At 39.2% G+C, this 27012-nt stretch overlaps 1 protein-coding gene and 1 long non-coding RNA gene across 4 annotated transcripts in view; one reads left to right on the top strand and one right to left on the bottom strand.

Annotated features, from left to right (window-relative positions):
* sema4ba (sema domain, immunoglobulin domain (Ig), transmembrane domain (TM) and short cytoplasmic domain, (semaphorin) 4Ba) overlaps positions 1-27012 on the top strand; it is a 57136-nt gene that overhangs the window by 4407 nt on the left and 25717 nt on the right. Inside the window, exon 1 of one of the 3 annotated variants that reach the window (XM_085461781.1) lies at positions 7656-7842. The exons of the other annotated variants lie outside the window; for them this stretch is intronic. The gene's annotated coding sequence lies outside the window, so the exon portion shown is untranslated. Of the gene's footprint in view, positions 1-7655; positions 7843-27012 lie in introns of those variants that run through there. 3 annotated transcript variants of the gene reach the window in all.
* On the bottom strand, positions 18801-20692 carry LOC146704559 (uncharacterized). Its single transcript, XR_014921186.1, has 3 exons — positions 20603-20692; positions 20146-20236; positions 18801-19551 (listed from the first exon to the last, which is right to left on the bottom strand). It is a non-coding gene; the product is annotated as an uncharacterized LOC146704559 (long non-coding RNA).

The following is a 27012-nucleotide window of genomic DNA, read 5'->3' as shown; positions in this document are numbered from 1 at the left end:
AAGGTATATTCTACTCTATTCTCTATTCTAAAATGTTTTGTCTCGCTCCCATTTCTTCTTGCTGCATGTTGAAGCTCTACTTGGAACCTTGTTAAGATCCAACCTTGCAACATATGAGTTTTTGACATTTTTCAAGTGGTCTTAAACTTTTGATCAGGACTGTGTTAAAAAACTTAAAACTGTATAAATGTAATTAAAAAGTAAATCATTTTTAATTTACAGTTCAGAATGCGAAGATGTTAGATTTACTATCATTTAAATCATTTCCTATAAGTAAGAATAAAAGAAAAAAGCAAAAATCTCATGCGAGAAGCTCAAACCTTTTTAAATTTTTTTGTTTTTGCTTGAAAAAATGTTAAAATTGTATCAAAATATATGCGTTTAAACTTCTGTCAACCCATCTGACTGTGTTACAGTCTTAATACTGCAATATACTGATATCTAAACTCAAGAAAGATCTGTAAAAATGACCATGTATTTTGTATTTTATCAGTCAGAATCAGAATCCTTTTTTGCCATTACATATCAGATGTTCAAGGTGTGGATGTACAAGCAGCATTTAGAATAGTAGCTAACAATAAAAACAGATCTAAAATATCACCGATACAACTATACAAATGTACAAGTGAATTAAATAAGATTAATACATACAATAAAAGATACCAAATCACATTAAAAGAGCTGCTTTAAGAGTCTGATATTTCTGGCTGTCCTGATCATTGATTTACAGCATCGCCTACAATCACTTAGTATAACTACTTATATTAAAAGAACATCTAGCTCAGTATAAATAATCCAGAAAAATCACTGACTGTGCAAAAGGTCATATTTCCCACCAGTTTACTCTATGACATGAGTTGTGATAACTCGTGGCTGCTAAATCAAATTTCTGGCTGTGTCAAGAGCAGATTATCCTCCCTCAATTGTAGGACATGGTTGTTACTGTATGTGGTAGTGGGAGGGGGGTGTATGTGTGGGGGAGGGAGACCTGAGGTGGAAAATACAGGAAAGTTGAGCCGCTGCCATGGATATGTTGGGCCACCTGAGGAGCATTCGAGCTGTTCCTCTTGCTCTGTTGGATTTGAAACTGACCCAGTTGCTCTGGAGGTGCGCCCGTTTGCCCCGCTTTAACAAACTGTTTCTTTTTAAAAAGATGAAGATTGGAAAATGATTAGCGGAGGAAACGGCCACATGTTGTGACAAAGGTCATAATGTGGGAAGGTACACGTAGATTGCGGTGATCGGTTAACCGTGTGACCGTTAATGCTGGGAACCTTTGGTAGCAGTTTCAGATAAGTGAGTAATGCATAAGATGGTGACACAGGGGAAATAACCATGTATGCAACTTTAATGACCAGGGTGAGTCACACGGGCCGCTCGAAAGCTCTTTCTCTATCAAACACACACACACACGCACCAGGGTTTGTTCACTGGCATCACCTCCTGCCAGAGGGCACTCATCCCACAAACCCTCTCTGCTGGTGAGTTTCATGTGAGAGGTGGTGGAGTCATGCCTGTAGTCGTGTCATACTGAGCCATCACAGCTTCAATTTTTTTTTCTCCCCAAACACACAAAGCACCGGAGGAAAAATCGCAACATCCCACATTCACAGGTGTGTCTGAAGAGAGTGTGATTGATCGTATGCTGGGTATCTCCCACCATCTGACATGCTGCTCCCATCACATTGGATGTGAAAATGAATCAGTCACCTCAGCTGCGCATCAAACTGTGTCATCTTTGCTGGTACTTTTCTGTATAGTTTAGCTCATATTTGCTTAAATTAAAAATATTACAAATGCAAACATTAATTGAGTTTATATATATATCTATATATCCTTCAAGCTTGGGTCCTCTATCAGAGGCCTGGGAGCTTGAGGGTCCTGCGCAGTATCTTAGCTATATCAATACTTAGTATCTGCTGGAGCCACTCGCCTAGCTTGGGAGTCACCGCACCTAGTGCTCCAAATACCACTGGGACCACCTTCACCCTCCACATCTTCTTGAGCTCTTCTCTGAGCCCTTGGTTTTTCTCAAGTTTCTCGTGTTCCTTCTTCCTGAGGTTGCTGTCATTCGGAACAGTTATCTATCACTACGCCCGTCTTCTTCTGTTTGCCTACCACCACTATGTCTGCTTGGTTAGCCCCACCATTTTTTTTCTGTCTGTATCTGGAAATCCTACAGTATCTTAGCTCGCTCATTCTCCACCACCCTTGGGGGGAAGTCACATTTTGACCTCGGGACTTCCAGGCCATATTCGGCACAGGTGTTTCTGTATACTATGCCCGCCACTTGGTTATGGCGTTCCATGTATGCCCTGCATGCTAGCATCTTGCTCCCTGCTGTTATGTGCTGGATTGTCTCAGGGGCATCTTTACACAGCCTGCACCTAGGGTCTTGCCTGGTGTGGTCTGACCACACCAGGTTTGGTATATGTAAAGAAATTAGAACAAGCTGAGATTTAAAGTAGAGTTACTACTCCCAACTGGTTGGTGAGTGGTGGCCAGAGATTGTGGAGGGCTGTCACTGAGTGGTCTCTAGGTTTGTGGGACTGGGGCTTTAGTGGCTATCACAGTGACTGCCTGCAACCACTCACCAAGCAGTTGGAAATACACATTTTTCCATAGCAAGGAGTGGTGGCCAGGAAGTCAATGACCAACCTCTAGGCCTGTGTGACTGGGGCCCAAGTTCAAGTCTGAGTCTTATGACTGTCTTTGTCATTGTGGTTTGCTTGGTCATTTCAGACGTGGTTTTGTTCCTATGTCTTTTGTCTCTGTCATCGTGTTTAGTGTTACTCTTTATGTTTCAGTGTTAAATTGTCCTTTAGTTAGTAATGTTTGCTGTTTCAGTTTTGTTTTTATTTTTGTCTTGTTTTGTTTTACTTACTGTTTTGTTTCTTTCCTTCTTTTTTCACCACCTGCCCCAACTTATTTAGTCTCACCCGAATTTATCCACTCTTTCAACAACTATGATACCCTAATAGCAAATAGCAGTCCGCTAGTAGGTCTGTCATTATGCATCCATACCTTGTGCAAACTAGAAAAAAGTCATTTGAAACTCTTGTGCAGATCCCAGACTTTCAGCTGTAGTAAATATGTCAGGCTTTGTGCTGACAAGAAACAGTCTTGAGTGTCGTGAGTTCCTGACAGAGAGAAGGGAGCTTAGCGTTGTGTAAAGTGCAAAATGTAAATCAAACAGAAGAGCTTGGCGCTCCATAAAAGCTTCTGTTTGAGAATTGTTCTTTGTGTAAACATCATATGGGTTTAATGAAGATTTGGAACAAACTATTGCTGTTACCGTCAGACTGCAGTAAGAGGATTTTTAACAACAAAGAGCTGTCGAACTTTGCCAGATCATCGCCTGACCTGGTGTCAAAGCTGTGCTAATATAAGTGGTATGAGGACAAACAAAGGCCTTAGCTGAGTAGTTGTGACTTTAGTAGCTTCACAACTTTGTTGACTGGAATTTTCCTTTTAGTTTGTAGCACTGAACAGATGCTTGAAGCAAGTGCCAGCCGTGGCCCTGCTGTTACTATGCAACTGCTGACAACCTGTAAGATGCACAGCAGTGTTTTCGCTAAAGGTGAAATATTTTCCAGCTCATGTTAACAACACTTTTATTGCTGAAAGTGAAGGTCTCAGGAGATCTTAGGTGCTTTCTTCTTATTGAAAAAAAAAGTTTGTTAAATGCTTGGCTTGAGTAGAAGCCAAGCATTTGATTGTCACAAGGTCATAAGTAGCCTCGGCATAAAAAGGTATTATTCTGACAAAATGTAGCCGCTAAAATAACGGCGTACAGTAAGGAAGAAGTTAGCCAGTTTGGTTTTTGTCTGTCACATTTTTCTATCACATGCTTTGCACAGTTACGGAGTTTCAACACATTGGATAGCACTGCGTTGACAAACACTGAAACAGAGTTGGGGGCCGGTGTTTCTCAGCTGTCTTCAGCGCTTCTGTCAGCCTCAGTGACTCTTAAGTGCTGCTATCTGGTGTGTTCCCATTAAACTAATATGTGAAACACGAGGGCTTATCGCAGCGCTGTAATTCCTCTGCAGTTATTCATTTATATAGAATGAGTTGTCAGCACTTCTGCTTGCTGTGTGTGAAACATGCAGAGGCTGGAGAATGATCAAACTTGCATTTTCAAGTGGTCTTCTGGAATCAGAAAAGCTCATTATGTATCACATGCTTAATGTTATCGAACTTAAAACTAACTGCATGGGTCTTCTCCAAGATGTCACGGTTTATTTGCTTCATCAAACATTTCCAGCTATTTTGAGATTTTCAACAATCAGTAGATTGCTTCTGGTTAATTTATGCAAAATGTGGTCCACCGTAGTTGCTGAGTAATACGCTCTGAACAATATTTTCATTACCATATACAGTTGTGGTTTACATACTCTCATCATGGGCATGAATGTCATGGTAATTTTGTGCTTTTAATTATTTCTTTGAACTGTTCTTTTTCCAGTGTGGAATGACTGTACAGCATGTATCTTTAATGACTTAAAAAAAAAAAAAGAACTGGATGATTAATCTTTCATTTATTTTGGATTTCTCTGATCCAAACAGGCTCAAAATGATACATATACCAACACTAACATTTGTTTGAATGGCCTTTAACAAATGGTTCTTCCCAGAATTGGTAGATCTCTTTGAAACTTTTGAAGTTTCCTGGCACAGACCCAAAATTTTGAATAACGTTGAGGCTGTTGCTTTGGGGCGGCCTCTTCAGAAGCTTAATGTTAGCCTGCTTTTATCCATTGCAAAACCAGTTATGATCTGTGTTTGGAGTCATTGTCCAGACGGAACGCCTAACTGTGTCTAGGTTTGAGCTGTCTACCTCCTGATCTGATGTGAAGCAGAAGAATTTGGAGGTAGTCCTTTTTCCTCATTTCATCCACTTTGTGTAATGTACCATTGTCACTGGCAGCAAAACAGCCTCAAAGCATGACGCTACTACTACCGTGCTTGATAATCAAACTTAGCCTCACCCTTGCTCCTCCAAACATACCTCCTGTCATTGTAGCCAAATGGCTTAAACTTTGTCTTGTCTTGCCATAAAAGCTTTGCAAATTTCAGTCGAGCTTGTGGGTGTCAGTTTTGGAGCATGGGGCTTCTTTCTTGGTTGACACTCCCTGTGATGTGACAGTGACGCTAATGTGATTTCAATCCCATGATCAGTCTTTGTATGTAAACAGTAAGCGATATCAGTTTTATTCTTAACACATAAATATTAACCTAAAACCCTATAATAATAATAATGCAACTGCCCTTTCAGAATATTAATAGATAAAAACAAGGAATTATTCACTCAGTTTTTCAAACTTTGTACTCCAGTGTCTTCTTTCCCTTAATATTTATGCTTAACCTAATTCCAAAAGCAGCTTATGGCCGACCATCCCTGAGTAATGTCCTCATAGCCTCCTCTGTGGTAGTTAACCATTTCGCACAGAGGAGCGTTTCTGTGTTTGCTAATTGCTAACTGCAGGAGTGCCGTTTTTGTTGAAGTCATAAAGCAGACGCAATGAAAAGTGACATTTTCAGGGCACGCGCATTAACTGGGCCAGTTTGTATCTGTTTGACTGGTCTGCTCTATGTGTTTAGACATCTGTCAGAGAAGTCCTACGGATTGTTTGAAACTGTCCGCTGCATGGCAGTAGCAGGTGGTTTAGCTCAACAAGAGGTGTGCCACTAATCTGAGGGAGGTATCCAGTAGACGTAAGTTATAAATAGGTGAGTGAGTATCCTCGCTACGGCCTCAGTGTGGAGTCGACTTCGTAAAAGAACACTGAGCTGAAATTCAGAGTCCCAACATCTCAAACTTGGCATCGCATCGCCCTCCTTAGCAGTTGCCTAAAGTGTATAATTAGCATATGCTATTTTCGAAACAGGCGTCCCCGTCTCAACATGCTGTTATCTTACACTTCTCTCTATTTACCCTGCAAATATTTTTGGAGCAGGCATGTAAAGTTTTTTTGGTAACACTTCGCTTCGACTAGACTTTTTAAATACTTTGATGTGTATTTATTAGCATGTTTCAAACAAACCTGAGGTATCAGCATATTAGTATACATTGTAAAAATCATGATTATTATTAATATATTAAGAAAACTATTAGAGCTCTGTTCATAAAGTACAAAAAGAGGTGATTCTTTGGAGTCTGATGTCCCCTTTACAAGTAATGAAAAGGCCTCTTCTAAGACTTTGCATCACCTCTGTCGTACTTTCAGTGTCATGGCCTGAAAACATTGCCCTTGCTACTGTTGTGTGTATTATTTTAGAACTGGTATGTGGCTCAGCTTCACATGCAGGACTCTCTTCTTCACGTGCCTCTCATGTAGCCTTAAGTTCAGTGGATCTCGGCTCTCACTGATTTACATTAAGTCCTAGGACTTTAAAATAAGCACGAAACGGTTACTGTTGGAGCATGCAAAAGGACTAATGCTGCTTTAAAGTTTTAAATATGTAGGAGGCATTGAAGAATGCTTTTGTTGCAACGCTGTGGCTACATGATAAAATTCTAGACATTTCTGTCAGATTTCTGATGATTAACTTGGAAAATGAAAAGAATGTTCGATGCCAAGACGTAAACAAGTGAACCCTCATGCTCGAAGCTGCGTGTTAGTGACATGTTTCACAGATATGCCATCCAAAGAGAAAGAAGTGTTCCTTTTGATCGTCAGATTTTACTTCACGGAGGTTTAAGTCTGAAATAAAAGAAGCTGTAGCTGTGGTTGGGAGGTATTTGTTTTGAACAGACACTGTCTCAAAATCCGAATGACTATTAGAAAGAAGTATTACTACTAATAATAAGATGGGCGAGCTGCAAAAACAAGTTTACCACATCTCAATTAACACTAGTGAGTATCTTTGTTGTTCTATTTGTTATCAAAAGTTTGTGATGGCTAGATTTTTATTCAGGAATTTAAATTTCCAAATAAAAGACTAGGAATACAGATTCATTAAAGGCTGCACATTCTAGCTTTAATATTTACTTATTAACATATTTAAGATTTACATATTTAAGAGATTATAAGTGTTGAAATCCAATCTGCTTTTGTGTCACTATAACTAGTAAGGAAGCTTCTATATGTTACTCGTATCAGTGGAGTCTTGTCCAAAAAAATAGTTTGCTGTTGTATTCTCTCTTTATGTTTTCACAACATTGTAGGAATTCTCTTTGAAAGCACAGCCAAAAATGTAATGACCAGAAAATGACAGGACATTAGTGTATTTATTTTAATTTTTAAAAACAAATGATGTTGGGCAAAAATGCCAAGAACGTCTTCTTAAGTTCACACTAAAGAAGAATGTTAGGATATGCATACTAAGTAAAAAAATATAAATCTGATGTTAATAGTTTACTGTCTTTGTGGTTAATATTAGATCTGTTATCTGTCTTTTACTATTGCTTATGTGTTCTTTTTGATCTTCATTGCTAACGTTCCCCATGCAGGATAATGTGAGTGTTTCTATTTTACTCTGAGTCATTAAAGTAGTGCAGAAGGTTGCTGGATTTAAAAAAAAAAAAGAAAAAATGAGTCAACATCAGACTTGTAGAAGTGTACCTCCCTCCCTCTTGTGACTGTGTGTGGGCGGAGCTGCAGTCTGTTGAGTGGCCAGGGGGCAGGCTGTAGTAGACTGTGTCAGACAGAGGGAGAGTGTGGACGTGTGGACTCAGAGCTGTCATCTGAGAGAGATTTAAACTTCTCTGTACCTGTGGATTTTTTTTCTTCAGACGTCCCCCCCTGAAAGAGGGACTGATCTGCCTGTGGGCCACCTAAAGGAAAGCTGTTTTAGATCTGACGTGAGTTTCTGTTTAACAGCTGACTGGGACAGAGCGTAAGTAATGGTGTTACAATGACTACCCTTGTGTTCATTAACTGCGTGGTGCCGTGGCTGCATGAATCATTGATGCGAGTGCGCTGCAGTTCTGGTTACCTGTTAAAACAATGCTAGGATAACCCATCATTTGCCTGTTGGAGAATTATGATGTTTTTATGAGTGAGCCCATGTGAGGTTAGCTTCTCTCTTTAAAAGGAAAAGTGGGTGTGAGTTGACATGAGACAGACCACCATCCTCTCCACTAGGTCTTTATCGTAAGGTGATAGAAGGGCAATGGGGTCATTAAAAACCCACTTTGAGTGCAGCCTCATGCATGTGTGTGCAGTGTGTTCGTATTTGTGGGTCATTGTTCTATCTCCTAAACATGTAGGAGATACCCATGCATTAAGTGATGTTGATCTTGGACTCATTTCCCTTAGAATAATAGGTATTTGCCTGGGTGTGTTACATTTTAACACTTTTTGGCATGTATCGGCTGTCTCTAGCGTCTTTATGCTGAGGCACAGCTCTTCAGGAGTGAGCCTGTGTCTGGGGGTTTGGGCTCCTATTTGCAGGCAGAGGGTAGGAAATGTGGGTGCAATTACCCCTGCATCCTCTCCAAGCTACTTTTTGTAAATCAAGAAGGGTATGGGAAATCAGATGAAAGAACAGAATCATCAGCATGTACTTTTCCAATTGAAATTGGAATCCTTTTTTGGAATTTTGTGTGATAGCATATAGAAACATCAAATAATGTTCTCACTGACATGCTGCTGGCAAAACAATCTACTAATGGCAAACTGTCAGAAATGTGGTTAGCAGTCAATCAGTAGAAGGATATGGTTGATTTTCCCCTATTGGAGTGAGCTTTAGTTTTATTATGTTGCATTTAAAAATAACTTGTGTATTATATTGTCTTTTGTATTCTTACATCACGTTTATTTCATTTCCCTAATATAAAAAGGCTCAATAAATATGGAAATAGTGCCGTCTGACTAGAATAACTTCCGGTTGTGAACTTTGGAGGTTTCAAGCTTCCCCATAAGCTTTTTTTTAAGTTGCATATTTTACTGCAGCTGGCTGAGCGTACAATCATGTTCTCTTTTAGGTGTATGTTTATCATTCAGCACAGTAAAGGTCATTCAAAACATCCAGGCTATTTTTTGGAGTGGACTTTTTGGAGTGGAGGGAAACTTTACCATAAAACAATCTGAATCACTGTGATCTTACAGGATACATCCTCAGGAAAACTTGATATCCTCCTTAAAAGCTTATCTGTGTTTGTCTAGCATCTATCTACCAACAGGGGACATGAGAGATAACCCTCACAAACAATCTTGCACGCAGACACAGATTCTCAAGCGATCAACAAACACCCAGCAGCAGAACGTGAATAAATGCGAGCTTTCATGAATTTTCAAGAATGGCGGATTATTCCACAAGAGGGTGGAATATAATCAACAGTGCTATCACATTTGTGGCAGCGATCGACTTTTTTTCTGGCCCGCTATATGGAGATTGGTCTGTCTGCTGTAGGAGAAAAGCTTGTCTGTGCTGACCTTGGCCTGCTGTTTCTTTTGGTTTGATCCACAAAGAAAACAGCTGGCAGTTGCATTCTGGATGCCGGCGGCCTCGACAATGAGCTGCCTGTATGATGCTGTCAGAGAGGCTTTGGCTCGTTGGTAAAGGATGGTGCCTGTTATATCAATAGCTAAAATCCAGACTTCACAAAAAAGTTTAATTTATGACATGGTGGTTGTTGCTTGCAGTGAGAGCCTGCCTTGACCTGAACGCTGCTGAAACATTCCTCTGCAGACTGAAAGTGTGTTCGAGGCGCTGCTGTGCTGCATCGAGTCTGCTCAAAGTAGTGTAAGCAAGGTGGAACTGTGGGCTGTCAATGGTAGCAGCTCAAAGCAACAAGCAACCTGTTGCTGATTACTAAATCTGCATTGTGGAGAACAGACAAAGAAGAAATTAATCATACTGCATCACACTGTTTTACCACAGCTAATCCTCCGTGCTGGCCCCACGTTCACATTTCTAGTTTGTCAGCACATCCCAGGGGTATTTTCTCAGCTTTAGGCTGCTCTCATCCTCCTTCATCTGTTTATATTGTCAGGTTGACTCTTGCCCCAACATAAAGTATGCATATGCGTGTCTGCTATGTACAGCATTTGTACTATATGTATGTTCTCAGCAGTTGCGAAAAATATTTTTAAGAGATGTGTTCATCCAAAATGTTGCCCAATGACATCCCTGATCTATACTTACTGCAGTAACCTCAGGTATTCTTTTGCATTCATGGTGTTTCTTACAGAGATGTTCCTGAAAATGAGCCCTCAAGTAAAATAAATAAAATAGAAAGTGAAGATTTTGGTAACTTTAGGTCAAGTTACACGATTCTCATCAGCAGGTGGAGTTTACTTAGTGGTCAGGAAATCTCAGATTATTCGGTTTCTTTTCCTGAGTGTCGGCAATCGTCTGTAATGCCTTAACAGTTCAAACTCAGAGTCTGACCAAGACTAGTCTCGCTGCACAGTCCATGTACTAGCTGTTCTGGACTTTTTAATCACGTCACATGTCCTTTAGATGTTGTGATTTTATCTGACTTCCTTTACGTTTTTCTAAGTGTTGTTGAAAACAAGACAAAAAAGGGTTTATGGCCGGGGTACAGAAGAGAAGGGCCAGCCACTTGTAACCTAAAGGTTAAACACAGGCCTTCAGGGAGTCCTATTACTGTGTACTCACTGATGGGAACTCTGCAAACATGCATTCTGGGAGCACAGCGGGCTTCTCTGTTTATTCCCAGTCTAGTGCTGTGCCATGGTGTGGGAAATGACTGTGGACATGGAACATGGCCAGATCAGTGCTCTCACGTCAGCATCTCCTAGACCCACACGTGCCTTTTTAACGCATCGAAAAAAGTCACATCCACAGGAAGTACTGCGGGACCTTGTCTTGTACGTGCAGCGCTCTATTTTAACTGTACACAATCATTTGAAACAGCTTTACAAAACTATGTGGAGTATGCTTACACACGTGTCAGCATTTCCTACTTGCTGGTGTGAGAGTTGCAAAATTCCCATTTCAGGGTATATTTCCGTCACTCATCACCTCGCACCTGTTCCTCGTGCATGTTTCATTATAAAGCTGTTTTTTAAAACGTAAAGCTATAAAAAGAACGCATCGACTATTGGATCACATACAGGAAATGTACATCATGTCACTGTTAGTGGTTGAATTTGTTTGTGTCCATCCTGATGTAAGTGCGGGAGTAGCTCTGATGATTGAATCAGCCTCCGGCCGAGCCTTGTTTGGCAACTTGTCCCTCCCCCGTAGCCGTGATTTGATATCTCTAAGCATTCCAGGTTATGCCCTTTACTCTGCTAATGGTGCCACTGACCCTTAAAGACATTCCTGCGGCAGCTCTCCAATCACACGTCTGATTGCCCCTCCTTGTAAACATGCTGTCTTTTAACATTGTGATTACTTACTTTACAGAGACATATTCGATGGACATTGGCTGAAACACCTAACTGACATAGTTGCTCTTCTCTAACCTTGGACACAAATAGTACAATGTAGCCCACTGCAAAAGGCACTCTCGCCTCTCATGTGTCATGTTGCACAGAGCTCAAATATTACACACTTTGTTGTAAATCTGTTGATCAATTTTTATGAGAGTGCAGGTGTGATTTTAGTTAGCTAACTCTTATGTGAATATGTAGGCCCTGCTTGGTTGTTTTGAGGTGTCTGAAAGTCCTTTGCCCTGAAAAATGTTGACTTTAACTTTATGAAGCACATGAACAGTTGTGGGTTGCTAATTAAATAGATCATCAGTCTTCAGTCTTTATTGCCAATTATGTTGAATTTGGCTCTTGAGTGTGACCTTTCAGAATACTTTCTGCTTTCATATATTGAAATGACGATGAGTCATGTGCGACAGTTGGATGGTTGCATAGTTGTAGCAAAGCTACTTCTGTATTTCTTTGTTTTTTAAAAAACAAAAAAAACAGAAGGCCTTTTATAGATTGATCCTGTTTTCTGACACAGTAACATGATCTCTTTTCCTCTCTACGCCTGCGGTCCGAGAGATGGAAACAGAAATGGAGCAAAGGGGTTAAATGCAACAGAGCCCACAGGACAGCAGTAGACTAAAAGCTTCCTGTGGCAGAGCAGAGTGTAAGCCGGACCTGGCAGACAGGCTGGCAGGGCAGATGTTTTAGGTGAGAGGCACAGTATTCTGGTTGAATAATTCATCAGATCGGATTGAAGATGAGATATATTAAGACAGAGTACACAGGCCATCCTATGGCCTCTTTCAGCACTTTTTGTGCAGCATGAGTGGCTGCAGGGCTCAGATCCTCCTGCATCTCTGCTTTCTTTCTGGCAGTTATCCACTAGAGTCCGGGCAGTGCAGGAGACAGTTATAGATGTGCTGGCTCTAGGTCTAGAGAGGCCTCCAGACATCTGGAGGGGTTGAAGCTGTTCGGCATGCAGGTGAAGTTCAAGCTCACAGCAACTAACACTGCTGATGACTACTTCTGTGGTCACTGGGTCTTATTGGGGCATAAAAATACATAAAGAAATACTTTTTTCAGTGATGGGATTGCTTAAACTCTAAAAAATCAGTACCCTGACTAAATCTAAACAATCCTGCACAGAGCTCAGTTTATCAGGTATCTGCATATTAAACTGTTTCAAGTATTAAAATGTCTTCTGGCCTTGCTTTTTGTCCACTTCTCTTTCTGGTTTGTTAGTGATCCAAGCAAAACAAGGCTGTTTATCCTGTCCCAGCTCATGCATCAAATCACTGACTTTACATCTTATAGTTTATAAATAATGAGATGAATCACTTGCTTGGCTCATGGTAATGTCAGAGACCAGCTACAGAGCAGCCTCTTGGGTTTACTGGATGTTTGTTAAGAGAAACTTGAATGTTCCTGTTATCTGCCTATTATTTTTATAAGCCTAAATGAAAATTTGACCTTTTTTTGGTTTACGGGAATGTGCTTCATCATTATAGATAATAGGATTTTTTTCCACATTATCTGTAAATTCAACTGAAAAAAACATGGCTTGATGTTATCTGCTGAATTTCCTAATTTAGTCCTTTCTTGTCTGCAAAATAATAAACCATCCCTTAGCACCTTCACGTTGTGAAATAGGTGCGGAAATGTGCGCTTCTCTGACATCACAGTGAAAAGGCTCAACTTTCTAGTAACACACCATTTCACCTCCATCTCTCCATGACATCAGCTCCCACCTACACGAATCCAGCTGGGCGCCGTGCAGACATGTCAGGGCTTCGATTGTATCTCGAGCACACGCTGGTGCAAACATGGAGCTACGTGAACTTTAAGGGTCCTTATTATATGCACTGCAGTTCTGCCTTAACTGACTGCTCAGAGCAATTTGGCTTTAAGATGTCATGAACTGGGATGTTTGTTAGATTATTCTTTTTTGTTGTTGTTGTTAAAAATTACTCAGTAGAATTGAAGCAATTTTTAACATACCCCTGTACCTGCAGGCAAGCACACTGAGCTCTGTCATCTGATAGTTTGCTAATCCCCTGATTATACTTTTCTAGTTAAGTAGAAGAGTCAGTCAGTCATCCATTAAATCATCAAGCCACAGGATCAGTGTTGGGCCATATATTTGCTGTGTGCACGATTTGTGTTTGCGATTTAAAGGGCAAATAAAAAAAGGGCACGAGGATAAAAACAGTAAAGAGCAAACATGTGAAGTTGAATCTAAACTGAGCAGTGCTGGCTTGACAAGTGTGACCTTGAGTATCTGGATCAGCAGCAGCCTATAGGCAGATACTCTTGATTGACAAGAGCTCATCTCCCCCGTATGGTTTACCAGATTCGCTGCCCTTATAGGTCAGATCTGGTCGTCTGGGATATTGGATCTCAATGATTGGAATTTAACCCAAATATCATTGTAGTGACGGATTCTCAAGATAGCTCGGATGACTAGGATACCAGCGTTTAAGTGATGGCTGAATACTTCACATTAGGAATGCGCAGCTTGCTATTGATCGGTACTAAGTGAGGTCACTTGATGTGGGTGGCAGCTGCCCCACTCTCGGACCCCATATAAAGAATACAGACTACCCCCCACAAAAACTTTTTAATGTGGTTTGTTCGCCAGATAAAGAGGTCAAAAATTAACTTTTAAATCACTGAATCTTAAGGGTTAACACTAGAGATAAGACACAACTGAACGAGTATGACTACAAGCACAGGAAAAGGAGTCATTCGTCATTATTTGTGTACTCTCATGAGCTCGGTTTAGAGAACTTGGTTTTTGGTCATTGTTAGTGGACTTCCCTGAATCTCACTGAATGTGTTGTTGAAGAGCGATAAGCCTTTCAAAACATGCCTTTTGCTTCAAGTGGAAGGCCCGAATAAAAGAAGGAAAAGTCTACAATTCCTGTCATGTTAAGAGCTGTGGATACTTAAATAAAAGTTTAGCAATAATCAGATTTACAGTCATATCGCTACTGGTGAACAATCACTAGTTGCTACTTCAGCTCTTGGTATTGTAAATCTAAATCACTTTCCACACGATTGGATTAGGCTATAAACAGTTCTCATAGGTGTCATTTTATACAGAATGTACAATAGATAATTACAGCGTGAACATGAACTTGATTACACCTGCTCGGACGAACACGCCTTTCCCTGGGCTATCTTTGTTTCTAGCTAGGGATTTTCAAAAAAGCTTTGGAAGTATTACATTTCTCATTTATTATATGCTGACAATGTTTCTTTTTAACTAAATTTTATTATTCTTATGGTTTAAGTGATAGTTTTCATTCCAGTATTCTTTTAGATTCATAATCAATATTCATTAGACTGAAAGTTTGGTTGATTGCATTTTGTTCAGAATTGCTTTATTTGTCTATTTAAAAAAAGGACTGAAGGTCACCAGCATGTTCGATCTGTGAGGTTTACAATATGCTTTTTAGCCTTGATGCTCTTGACATTCGGTAAAAGCTGGTCTGTGGCCATTTGGAGAAGTGGACGTTCTGAGCCTTTTATCATTTGTACACAGTGATGGATGGGTGCAGCTCTCTGCCCAGTGGCCTATAGCCTGAGCTTGTGTGTAAGCCTCTAAGCTACTGGAATGCGTGCAGCTTCTTGCTGCGGACATCAAGCGGCAACAGCCGCCGTGTTTTGTTTACGCCCTTTCATGGATGCCACACCAGCCTAATCAATTTTAGCGAGGTTAAATATTTCAATGGATTGTTGTTGATCGAACGATCCATGAGTTTACACGGGCAGCAAATGCAAATGCAGCACATCACTTCGTTTTTGAACTGTCCACAAACTTGACTTCTATGGTTCAAAAGGTTCACTTTGCTTTTTCCAAGCATATAGTGGTTTTTTTTATGGTTGTTCAGTTTTATTTGGCAACTCCTTTACATATGCTAAATAATCTCAGGAGTCAAAAAAATAATAATTAAAAGTTAATCTTTTATTCTTGTAAAACACGGGATGGTAACATTTTTTCGGTGACAGCTGACAAAAAAATCTGATAATAACCTTTCAGTTTAAAGCTGTCCAAGTAGGAAAAAAAAGTATAATTTATAGTACTGTGTTGAGTCCTCACTTTGTGGACATTTATAATTTTCGTGTCTCTGCATTAATGAAACCCTTAATATCAAGTTCCCAATGAAATAGTCGCTTATTGTTACAGAAAGAAAGACATCTGATTTTGAGTGTATATACTGATTGGAGAAAAAGGCTGACTATAAGCTGTGGCACACTATAATGAGCAAACTTGATACATTTACAGTCTATTGCATTTTGTTTTATAAGTGAAACAAATGGTATATTACTACCAAATGTTTTTGTAATGTAATTGTATTTCTGGGAAGGTGCATGTGAGCTGTGCCATAGGCTACCATGTAGGATAACTCAGTGTTACAAATGAAAAGTAAGAGGGAGGAAGTCCTGTTAGGCTTTAGAAAATTTAATGGAAGAGTTTGGCCAACATGTACATAATATGTAGGGCTCAAAAGGTTAAGCAGAGAACTTTCAGCTTGCCAGACTTGGCAGCATGTAGTTCAAATCCTGCATGATGCCAGAATTCAGCACTGACCTATTGTTTCAGCATATGAAGCACATGCATATATGCAAGGGCTCATCTAGCAGAAGGGAAGAGCTGTAGCTTCTCTGGAATAATTGGTACTGCAGATTTAAGCTTATTCTGACTTTATTGCTAACATGATGCTCTTTTTGGTCTGAATCGGATGTATTTAAAGTTGTTCCAAACAAAGTTTACTATTGGGAAGAGTGAAAAGCCGTCCATCATAGAATGGTAAAATGTGAAATCATTTAAAAACGGGGATAACATGCTACATTTTCATGCAGTTTCTCGTGGGAGACATTAAAAGTGTTGCACTAGAATAAACATTACCACAGTAGTTAAATAACAAAAGCTAAAATGAGAGCTACAAAGGGAATGCAGTTCCTTGACCCTTGCTCACCTCTGTATAACTCAGCAGGTCAGTCACATGGTGAAATGGGTGTGTATGATGGTTTGTTGGTTTTGGAAGTTTACAGTTAATGGCTGAGACATCAAGTGTCATAAAAGGTGTGGATGTTATGACATCATCACCATATGACAGTTCAGACAGCATAACTTTATGCTTTTAGTACTTGAATTTTTCAGTGTGTCTTCTAAAACATGAAAACTTGTATTCAAACAGCCTCAGAATACTTTGTTGGGCAGCTGTGACTTGGGTGATAGGATGGGTCATCTACAAATTGTAAGGTTAGTGGTTCGGATGTCGTTGCATCCTTAGGCAAGAGCTGTACCCTGAGTTGCCCCTGATGCATCCACTGAAGTGTGAAAGTTAGTAAGCGCGTAGATAGTGATAGATAGTGTTGTATTATAAATGTTTGTGTTTGGTTGAATGAGACTTGTAGTAAAAAAAAAAGAAAAGAGTGGAAAGTGGAAAGGTGCATACAAGTACCACTCCATTTAACTTTACTTGTGTTTCACATGCTTATCTTTGAAAAAAACCAAGTTAGTGGATGTAAACAAGGAGAAGCACGGTACAGAACCTGAGGTGAATGGCTGTTATCTCACTGCATTGTGGTCGATATTTCACTCCAGCAAACGCAGACAGGATTTTATTGCAAACAAGTGGAGACATTTCGAATGGCACTGAGTGTTTCAACAGGCCTGACCTACTTTCAGCAGCCTGGGCTGAAACGGTTTCTCACCTGTGTCTGGCAGCAGGCAGGAAGCCTCATAAACTAAAGGCCCTCAATATCTTATCCAGTACTCTGAACAGTATATTACTCTGTGCTTTTATTTCTGCTATAAAATAGTCATCGAAGAATTTGTCACATTTGCTGGAGCGCATATGGTCACTCTCACGGATACAGGCTGTTACTCTCAGCCAACAGTTTGAGAGGGTGAGATGGTTAGGATGTTTCCTGACAGTGAGAACTTTAGCCTGCTTCCATCTGTAGAGTAAACTTCTTAAGCTGCAGATTAGCAACATAAATAAATATAATCATTACCAAACCTCTTACATTTTGTTTATAAGTGGAAAACTCTTTTATTTCACTGAAACTGCAAATTCATAAATAGTTCAAGATTGAAGCCGAGGCACTGTTTGCAGGTCACTCCATCCTCCTCTCAGTAGTTATAAAAGAATAAACATTTATTGTAGTATGAATAGTACTATAAACATTTGTGGTGTAAACAGCAGTGATTTTCTTTAGTGCCATTCCACCAAATGTCAGGACACGCAGTATTATATTTCCGAGTAAAGAGGAACATCTTTTTGTTTTGCAGATCTAACTGTTGAACATCGCCGTCAAAATAGTTTCAGCTTTTGAACACTGATTTTGAATATCTGGATAGTTTATCATACAAGCGATCAAGCGTAAAAGGGTCAAATTATTTACCAAAACCCCAATAAGAGAAAAATGCTTTTAATAACAGGTTGTTTGTTAGTTTTGGTCCCTGAAAGGTGCGTCATAATGAAATGGGAGATGTAGGGTGTTCCCTCTCACTGCAATCGGTGTGACAACAGTACAAGAGACTGTAGAAAAGAAATAGGCCATTTCTGCAAGATCAACAGTGCAGTCTCCTTCCTTAAAGTGGATCAGCTTACACTGGGGCTTTCAGAAGAGTGGCAAAAAGTGCAGAGAGAAAGTACAAGCTTCTATAAACATCATGGCAGTGACTATACACTGAAAAAAATATGTTGTTGGATTTACTTAATTCAATGGTGGACATTTGTTGCACACAGATGTTTTGCTTTGGCAGCAACTTAAACAATTGAATTAAATTAACACAATTTATTCATGTTCAATAAACTTGTGCAATTTGTGTTGATAAAATGTGACTTAAACATGTTTTGATGAAGTAATTTGAGCTCTTGGAATATTTTAATCCTTCACAATTTTCTCACGTTATCCCAACACGATTCAATAACTTTTACCCAATACTACTTGGTCACTTAAATACTACATGTTATCTTCAAATTACATTTTGCTATTATATTCTAGTATCAAATACACAATTTTCAAATGGAGGCCTTATAACAGATTGTATTGTTCTCTTCCAAGATGGTTGCTGGCATCCACCAGTAACCTTTCAAAACAACATGTCTAATTTCACTGCAGTAGGTAAAGAATTAAACTGACATTACTCCTCTACTGAATCTATATAAATCAACAGTTAAATAATGTCAGTTCTTCCGTGTTCTCTGGAATCAATCACAGCAAAGAAATTGGACTGTTTCTTTTGAAAAATGTTGGGAAAGAACAATACAAAACATTCTATTTAAGGCCTCTAACGTCAAGATTCAGTTAAACAACAATTATAACTAAACAATTTGAGGTAATGTTAGTTTCCATTAACATTAAATTAGGTTACTGAATTGGCAAACACCTTCCTATTAACACTACCCATTTTACCCCAATAACTAAAGAAATTAGCACTTGCAGGTCAAAACCTTTATTCAAGAGACGCAAAAATAACATTGATACAGTGACTGTCAAAAATTACAGCACTGATCATACTGTGACATCTTGGTTCAAAACAGCACACTTAGAAATATTCAACGTTCTTTACTTCAACTGAATGAAACTGAAAATACCATTTCACACGACCCATATGGGATATTTAGACTGTATAACTGTTCACGCTACATCTCTTCACTAGTAAAAGAAAGAAAAAAATACAAAGAGAAATTTAAAAATGCTGCCAAACAGACAAACAGAACTTGTACAGAGCAAAAGGAAAAACAAACAACAAAAAAACGGCTCGTCCTCATGGCAGTTGCAGAGTATATAAAAATGAACCCTGCGATCCGTTCCTGGAATTGAGCTTCAAAAATGCAGCAGAACAAGTGTGAGATTTAAATGTCCTCTCACCTAGAGCTGGTCACCTCACATGCATAACAGTGAGCTTCGTTGCAGGAGCAGTTTTGTCTTAGTTGTGAGCTTTTCTTGAGAGCTGAGTTGCATCCAACTCCATTACCACCCATTGAATCACCTCAAAAGTGTAGCAGAGTTGTGATGGGTAACTCATGTTGAAGGAATAAAAAAGGTCCAAACAGCATGGCTACTGCAAAGGTCACGTTATCCAGATCTTGAAGAACAACATCAGAAAAGTCATTGCCTGCCGCATCCTCTGGAGACAGATGTTCATTGTGGTTTTCTCAATCTGTGCAGTGGCCTCAGTCAAGTCCTGGTTAAACACAAAACATTTCTTTAAGATTCCTTTTTAAACTCATCTCTTTTGAATCTACCAGTTCTAATGTTAGAGTAATTTAAACCAATGCAAGCAACATAGTAAATAGCTATAGCCAAAGAGTGGCCTGCCATGCTGCCATTCATGGTCTAACAGAGTTTCTAAGAGAGGGTGAAAAACATAATAATTTCAAATGCTTTACATTAGTTTTTGTTAGAAAGACACCGGCCCATCAGAAATCCAGGCTATGTCACTCAGAAGATGTTAGAATTTAGACTTTCAGCCCCACAATTTGGTTAGCTGTTGGTCAGTTGGTCATTTTTTCAAACAAAAGCTAATATAAATATTGGTGGGATTTTCCTTTGTTCATTAGAATGACAAATTTAAAGTTTTTTCACACTGATGTGACCCCTAATACAGGGGTGGGGATGGGGCCTCAAGGGCCGGCGGCCGAGTTCACTACCAGGCCTCATGTGAACTTCAAATTATTAAAGAGGACTACTGGTCCTAACCAGTCCAATGAGGATCAAGTGGATAACTAAATGCATTTTTAAATGTTGCAAAGCCACAATCTACTCATAAAACACTCACCATGAACTCCTGCACCAAGATGTTGCAATTGTCTTTCACACAGATGCGGAGCACTTTGATGAGGGACTCCGAGCATTAATGTCATCCTTGACTATTATAACAAAGAAAACAGAGATTTGTGAACTTTTCAGTAGCACAGAAGAAAATGATCCCAGACAAAAACTCTTGACTTTTTAAACCAGTCAACATGCAACACCAGCATCTACAAAGCAATATCAAAAGTTCCTGTTTGACATCAACTTTATGGATATATAGTTTCCAGAACATTTATTTTTAAAAAAAGATAATTTTTTCTCAGTGGGCCAGTAAATGCATGACGAAAATTATGGCATCCTTTTAGTGGAATCATTACTCACAGGTAATAGTTGACTGTTTCAATGGATGTAGCATAAAAATCTTTTACTGACCTAATGCAATACATATACACTTTGTAGTTAAAGAATTTTAAAGTGCTCACTGTCATTATGGCAGCTACATCCTTTAGCTTTGTGCCCTGTTCCCCTGATCACTTTGCAAACACTTTCAGCAGACTGTCAGAGAAAAACTCAGCTCCGTTAGAAACCTTGACTGTAAAGGCATGGTTGGGATGCACTGGAATGCTGCATTTTATCTGAAATGACATAAAATTATTTTGAAATAACAGCAGGCACTGTGCTTGGTTAATCAGTAATGTTTTGTTGAACAAAAACTGTGTTTCCAGATCTTATGGGATTAAAAAAAATCCAAAGATGTTTGTTTCTGATTTGCAACCCAACAACCCACAAGTTACAACCTCATTTCAGTTCAAGTGTGCATTAATGCGAGTCCAGTAATCACCTTTCTGGCAATACATACAGGTATAAGTTAAACCTATGGCAGATTTTGGATCTCTCAGTTGTATTAATAGGGTGAGTATGCATGCACCTAATAATTATAAAAAACCTATTATAATTAAGTTACAGAAACGAAAATAGAATATACTTTCTTACCATAACACCTTGAACCCACAATCCATCAGCTGACTCCTGGTGAAATGCAGAATAGAGGTCATCTCTCAATGTGCAGCAAAAAAAACAAAAACAAAAGGACAGCAGGTGAGGGCAGGAGGGGTAGGGATGTAAGCTAGCATAATGCCGCTGATGATATTAGCTAAAGCTGTTCAATGTCCAAAATCTCACTAACACCACGGTGCAGTAAATACACAATGTAACCGAAGAGTCAGTTGACAAATCTATTCACACAGAAAACCAAATTATGTTATGAGTGCCTCGTAATTAGGTTTAATGTGATATTACGGCTCTTGTGCCAAAGACAAATTCAAATGAAAAAGCGCCAATTCTTTGACAACAGATAAAACAGCAAATAAGCTAACGGCTCTTTTTTAGCATGTTACATGGCGACACTCTAGACGTTTAACTACATTTGGCTGAAATATGGTAAAAATGAATTCAAAAAATCAAGACATACCAAAAACGTAGAGTTGGCTGCTCGACTTGACTGAGATGGATGCCTTTTTTAAACCACGATCCAAAGCCCGCGAGATGAAATCACGCGTGGTTTCACGAGATTTAACGTTGCTATCTTATTGACTTACTTCACCTGAACATGATATGAACAATTTAATACACCCTTTCTGCATATCATGTAGTTTTTACACTATATAGTTACATTTAACTTTAAAACATGAGGCAATTGTGTTAAATGCATGCAAGATGCTTACATAAATCCAAGAGATGGCCAGTCCCTTTTTTTCAGTGTACGTGAATATTTTTAAGATGCAAGCGCTTTTTAAGCCCTGTTTACCTTTGTTTGGACATGTGAATTGGCCAACGTGCCAAGAAATAAAGGAGAAGCAAATAAGAGAAGCAACTCGCCCTCACAAGTCTGAACGTTGAACTTTGCTGATGAGATTAGCGACTCTGAAGTGATTGATTCCTCCTTACTAGTGTTAATATAAAGATTGGAGTTCGATGAGGTGAGGTGACCAGCAGGAGAAGGTGGTGTCTTTGTCCTTTCATTTGCTTCTCTTTGTCCTCGGCATTTACGGTATTAAAGCACTTTTCGGCCCGTCGCAGAGCCCCTGCTGCTCTTCTTTCACCCACTTCGACGTTGATAGTAATAGCAGGTCTGGCGACAGACCTAGCTCCGCTACTTTACATTTCATCAGCAAGCTGCTTCTGCTGGCTTCACATCTGTTATGGAAATTTGTGCAGAGGGGAAATGGAATGAAATGGAAAATCATTTCATATATTTTCACTTCTGAGACAGGGTTGGTTTCAGCACTTGTATAGGTTTCAAAGACAGAGGTGATGAAATATGCTCATCCACTTTCACAGCCATATATTACATTAATCTATCAATACATTCTTAGTTCCTGATAGCTTTAAATTTGGGATGCTTTAGGAATTCAGCACTTGTGATAAATTCCACAATTCTGACCCTGTGTCACAAGCCCCAGAGGAGAAGCAAGCTTGATGAATTTAACTCCCCTGAACCTTAAGTTCAAAATGTCCCCTATCTCTGTCCAATAGTTTAATAAGATTTTAATTAGGCAATTAAAAGTCTTTGGAATAGCATATGGTCATAATTACTGCTGTATAGTTCACTTAGGGACGATTGAGCCATTAATTATTCTTAGCTGGGTCTAGGGATTGAACTTAAAAATAGGTCGGGCAGGAAAGAGGGTATTTTCTTCAAACACCATATTCATCTAATCAGCATGCCAGACTTTTGAATGACAAAATATGTTAACTCAGTAGCTGCACTGTGTTGCACCAGCTATTGTGAATCCAAGACTGTATTTGTTTATTAACTTCATTGCAATTTCTTGACAGCTAGAGCTCTAGTTGGCTTTAAGCTTGTTATTTAAATTGCACCACTGAAATTTAAGAAGTCGCTAAGACTTTGTAATGGAAACATTTGTAGCATTACCCAGTTGAAATTGATCAATTAAAGAGGGAGTCACTGTAAAACATTGATTGGAGTATAGGCTAGTATATGCTATAGGCTGTTATAATTTTTTAGTGCAAATGAACATATTTCTCAGCTATACCATTTTATACATGATTTATTATATTTTAGGTCATATCCTATGGTACCTGGTGTGGTCTTCTGCTGCTGTAGCTCATCTGCTTAAAGATTCAATACACAGTGCATTCACAGATGCTCTTCTGCATACCTTGGTTGTAACAAGTGGTTATTTCAGTTACTGTTGCCTGCTTATCAGCTTGAAGAAGTCTTTTAATTCTTATCTGACCTCTGAGGCATTTTCATCCAGAGAACTGCCGTTATTGGTTATTTTCTGTTTTTCAGACAATTCTCTGTAAACTATGAAGACAGTTGTGTGGGACAATGACAGTCTCGACCATGTCTACATGCCTAAATGTACCGAGTTGATGCCATGTTATTGGCTGATTAGATATTTGCCATAATGAGCAGTTGAACTTGTGGCTGTTACTTTACAATTTTACAATTATGTAATAATTAACATAATAGATAGCATAATAACTAAACAACATTTAGTTGTTTTAATGAGAGCTGAGTGAGCATGTTCTCAAACTCTTCTGACTGTGATTAGTCATGATGCACTGGCCTTGGGAAAGAAGCACTGTCATATCTTACTCATAGCCAGGTATCGTTACAGCTGGCCAAGTTGTTGAACATTAACATGAGAGGGCGGTAGGACTAGGGCGGAAGTATGTCAACGCTGCACAGCCACACAACTCACCCAGCAACTCAGCCACTGTCCATATGTGCAGGAGTGCTCCTCCATTAAAGCCACTCCTGAGAGATGATATCCTCCCATCCCACATCTGCTCCGTCACACATCAGAGAGCCCTTCAGTGACGTGGAGGTGTTTCAGGGCCTGAGGGGAAACACTCACAAGTTGGCTGTAACTTGTGGTAGCATGTGACCTACGTTATCTGACGGGCGTGATGTAGGTGGCCAGTATGTCGTGCGTGTGTGTGTATGTGTACAGGTGGCTTCGTCAGATGACAGGAAGGCAAAAGGTCATATTTTTCAGGCAACACTTTTCCAGTCAGCAGACTACGTGTGGAATCCAGGAAGTCTTCACCCCTCCTACTCTACTCAAATAGCAAAAGCTAATGGTGGTACCACCTGTTTCAGCAGCATACGCGATGCAGCTATTTATAATACAGTCTTAAAAGTAGCATTGTCATTGGGCCAGCTTTTTCATTCAGTGATACATAGTGATATTTTTACTTTACACGAGGAGCTGTATAACAGTAAATGACCGCCAAACACTGCTAGGAATTTCCCTGTTAGGTTAAATATAAAACTGGGTTCCTCTTTTATAAGATACATTACTGTAAAGTTTTTGGACAGTGTAAGAAAGGTATTATCAATTTTTTATGACCGAGTTTTACATTGTAAAATGAAGCACCACAGCTTGAGTTTATTCTGTAGCTCTAATCTGACTGTTGCTTATTTCTGGAAGTTTTATTGGCACCCTGTTCCTGGCAGTATGTCCTAATGCTTGATTTATCTCCCTTCCTCTAATTATTTTAATATTGTGTACTGTCAGAAAGGTCTCTGTTACTGTTAGAGTTGAGGAATTAATGAACTGACTATGTTCAGAATGCTGCATATAGACCTGACTCGGCTTATCTTGAATGGGCAAAATGGACCCGCCCTCCTGTCGGTCCACTACCTAGAGGAGGGGGGTGTAGGGTTCCAGTGGTATGTGCACTGGGCTGGAAGCCTTGGTGGCCAGATTGCCAGAACTCATACCTGGAGCATTTATACATTTATTAATTATTAATAGCTAATTAAGTTTACTAAATTAATAATTATATTCATGAAGTATTTACAAACTATTACAATATATCCTAATATAAAGATATTGTTTAACACTGATCAAAGCTGAAAATGTATAAAATAGACTAAAAACTGAGCATATCCTTGATCAAATAAAGTTCAGACATAATTCGTAGATCCGTTGATCCCAGCCCACTCTGTGTCTGCCCACATCATCTGATGGCTCAGCTGATACCCTAACACACATTCAGTTGGAAAGGTTAATATTGGACATACAGTTGCTGCATTCCTGCAAGCTGCTTTGCAACCCATCTGAACACCCAAACATTTTCCATGTTGTCTGACCTAATCAGTGTCATATCTGTTGACAGCGATGCCTTCTTTGTTCTGTATGGGGGGTACGCGCCGGTCTCGCTGCCTCAAGCTTTTCACATCTGCACATGGAAAGGGAGAGAAGTCCCAGTACGGAGTGATGCTGCCAAAAATAACTTACTCCAGATGAAAATGACAGTTTTCGTTTTACTGTAGTGGTCCTGACAGAACATTTATTTTATATCTCCGTTTAGTTGTTTGTTTTGGTTGCAGATATTAAAAGTACACCATGTTAGTCTCTATGAAATGTAATGAAAATGTAAAGCAGCAACACTTTTTACTCCATTGACATGAGGCATGCAAACATAAATCCCATCTGTGTTTTTTAAGAGAAAGGCTAATATAAAGATATAAATACAAATAGCTTTCTTTTAATTTGTTTGAAAAACCAGACAGAATCACCCCACCCACTAATAAAATTATAGTATCTTTAATTGTTGATGTTTTACAATCTCTGGTAAAGAAATGATGAAATTATTCTATCAGGGTGATGTGTTGCTGAAGGGAATAGAGAAATATACTCTAAAAGGATTTAGGAAGAGATCATTGACAGAGAGATGGGAGAGTATCATCCATAGCCAGAGCACACTATCACGTCTGTGTAGAGAGTGAAAGGGATGATTCAGTTTATGCATCATGCAGGAGAGAGCAGTGAAGTGCAGAGTTGCATATAGATTTCTGTGCTGTCAGAGGGGCCCTTGTTCTCCTGCTCACGCTGAGTCGAACTCTCTCTTCATACCTCAGTCGGATTCATGCAGACCGCTTTTTCTGACTGTCACACAAAACCGGGATTATTGTTAATTCTGCCACTCGGTGGTCAAGTAGTGTCTCATTTTTGGTTGTTTCCACACAAAAGATGCTAATGATGCTTATGGCTACTCTTTTTGTCAGTTACATGTCATAGTCCATTGACATCATGTAGGTTGCTGACAGGGAGGGATTGTCTAAAAATGTCAGACTGTGGCCGAGCCCGGACTTTTAAAAGCAGAAGCTTTTCAGAACCTTGTCTGTTTTTGTCATCAGGATCATTAAAAATCACAGTCATACTGCTGTAGGTCCAAATTCTTTGCTGTCCAGACACTTGATTATTTTTCCTTTCATAGCTTTTGCGTATCTGACCCAGTGAAAGGGGAGATCATTTTGACCTGATTTTTTTAAACTATAAAAATGTTTTAATCAAATCCTAATTTAACTCTTTCCCCTATAGGTACAACCTTCTCTGTACCCTTAATGAAGATTTTTGACATCTCAATATCTACATCAATAAAGATGTGGTATAGATTGTATAGGCAGAGAGCTCCCTCACTAACCCAGTCTTTTTTGTGGAAGCACACCTGAAATAGTTAATTCTAAGAGGTGTCCTGTGGGCAAAAGATTAAAACAGAGTCAAATAAGTTAAAACTAGAAATGTGGGTAGCACTTTTTAATATGGTCTCCAACTGAGGGCATAATTCCCCAGCAATTAAAGGGAATTCAAATTACAATGCGATTATATACAAATACTTAAAGATAGATACACTAGAATAAAGGGACAACAAGTCAGAATTTTTATAGGAAACAAAAAAATAATCATATTGAAGTTAATTTTAAGTACTGCGTAATTTAAATAATGATGTAAAAAAATAAAGATGCGAAAAGGAAGGTACAGTCACTCCATAATATTGCCTGTCCATAAAAAGTACAGGGTATTTACAATTCAGTTTAACTGCATTTAGTCATGGGCCTTATTATAAAGTG

The sequence above is a fragment of the Copadichromis virginalis genome, linkage group LG7, assembly GCF_057382275.1.
Source record: "Copadichromis virginalis isolate Kocher_CV1m ecotype Utaka linkage group LG7, C_Virginalis_male_GT1.1, whole genome shotgun sequence".
Lineage (NCBI taxonomy): Eukaryota > Metazoa > Chordata > Actinopteri > Cichliformes > Cichlidae > Copadichromis > Copadichromis virginalis.
Note: the sequence above shows the minus strand (reverse complement) of the source record. Positions and strands in the feature narration are given on the sequence as shown.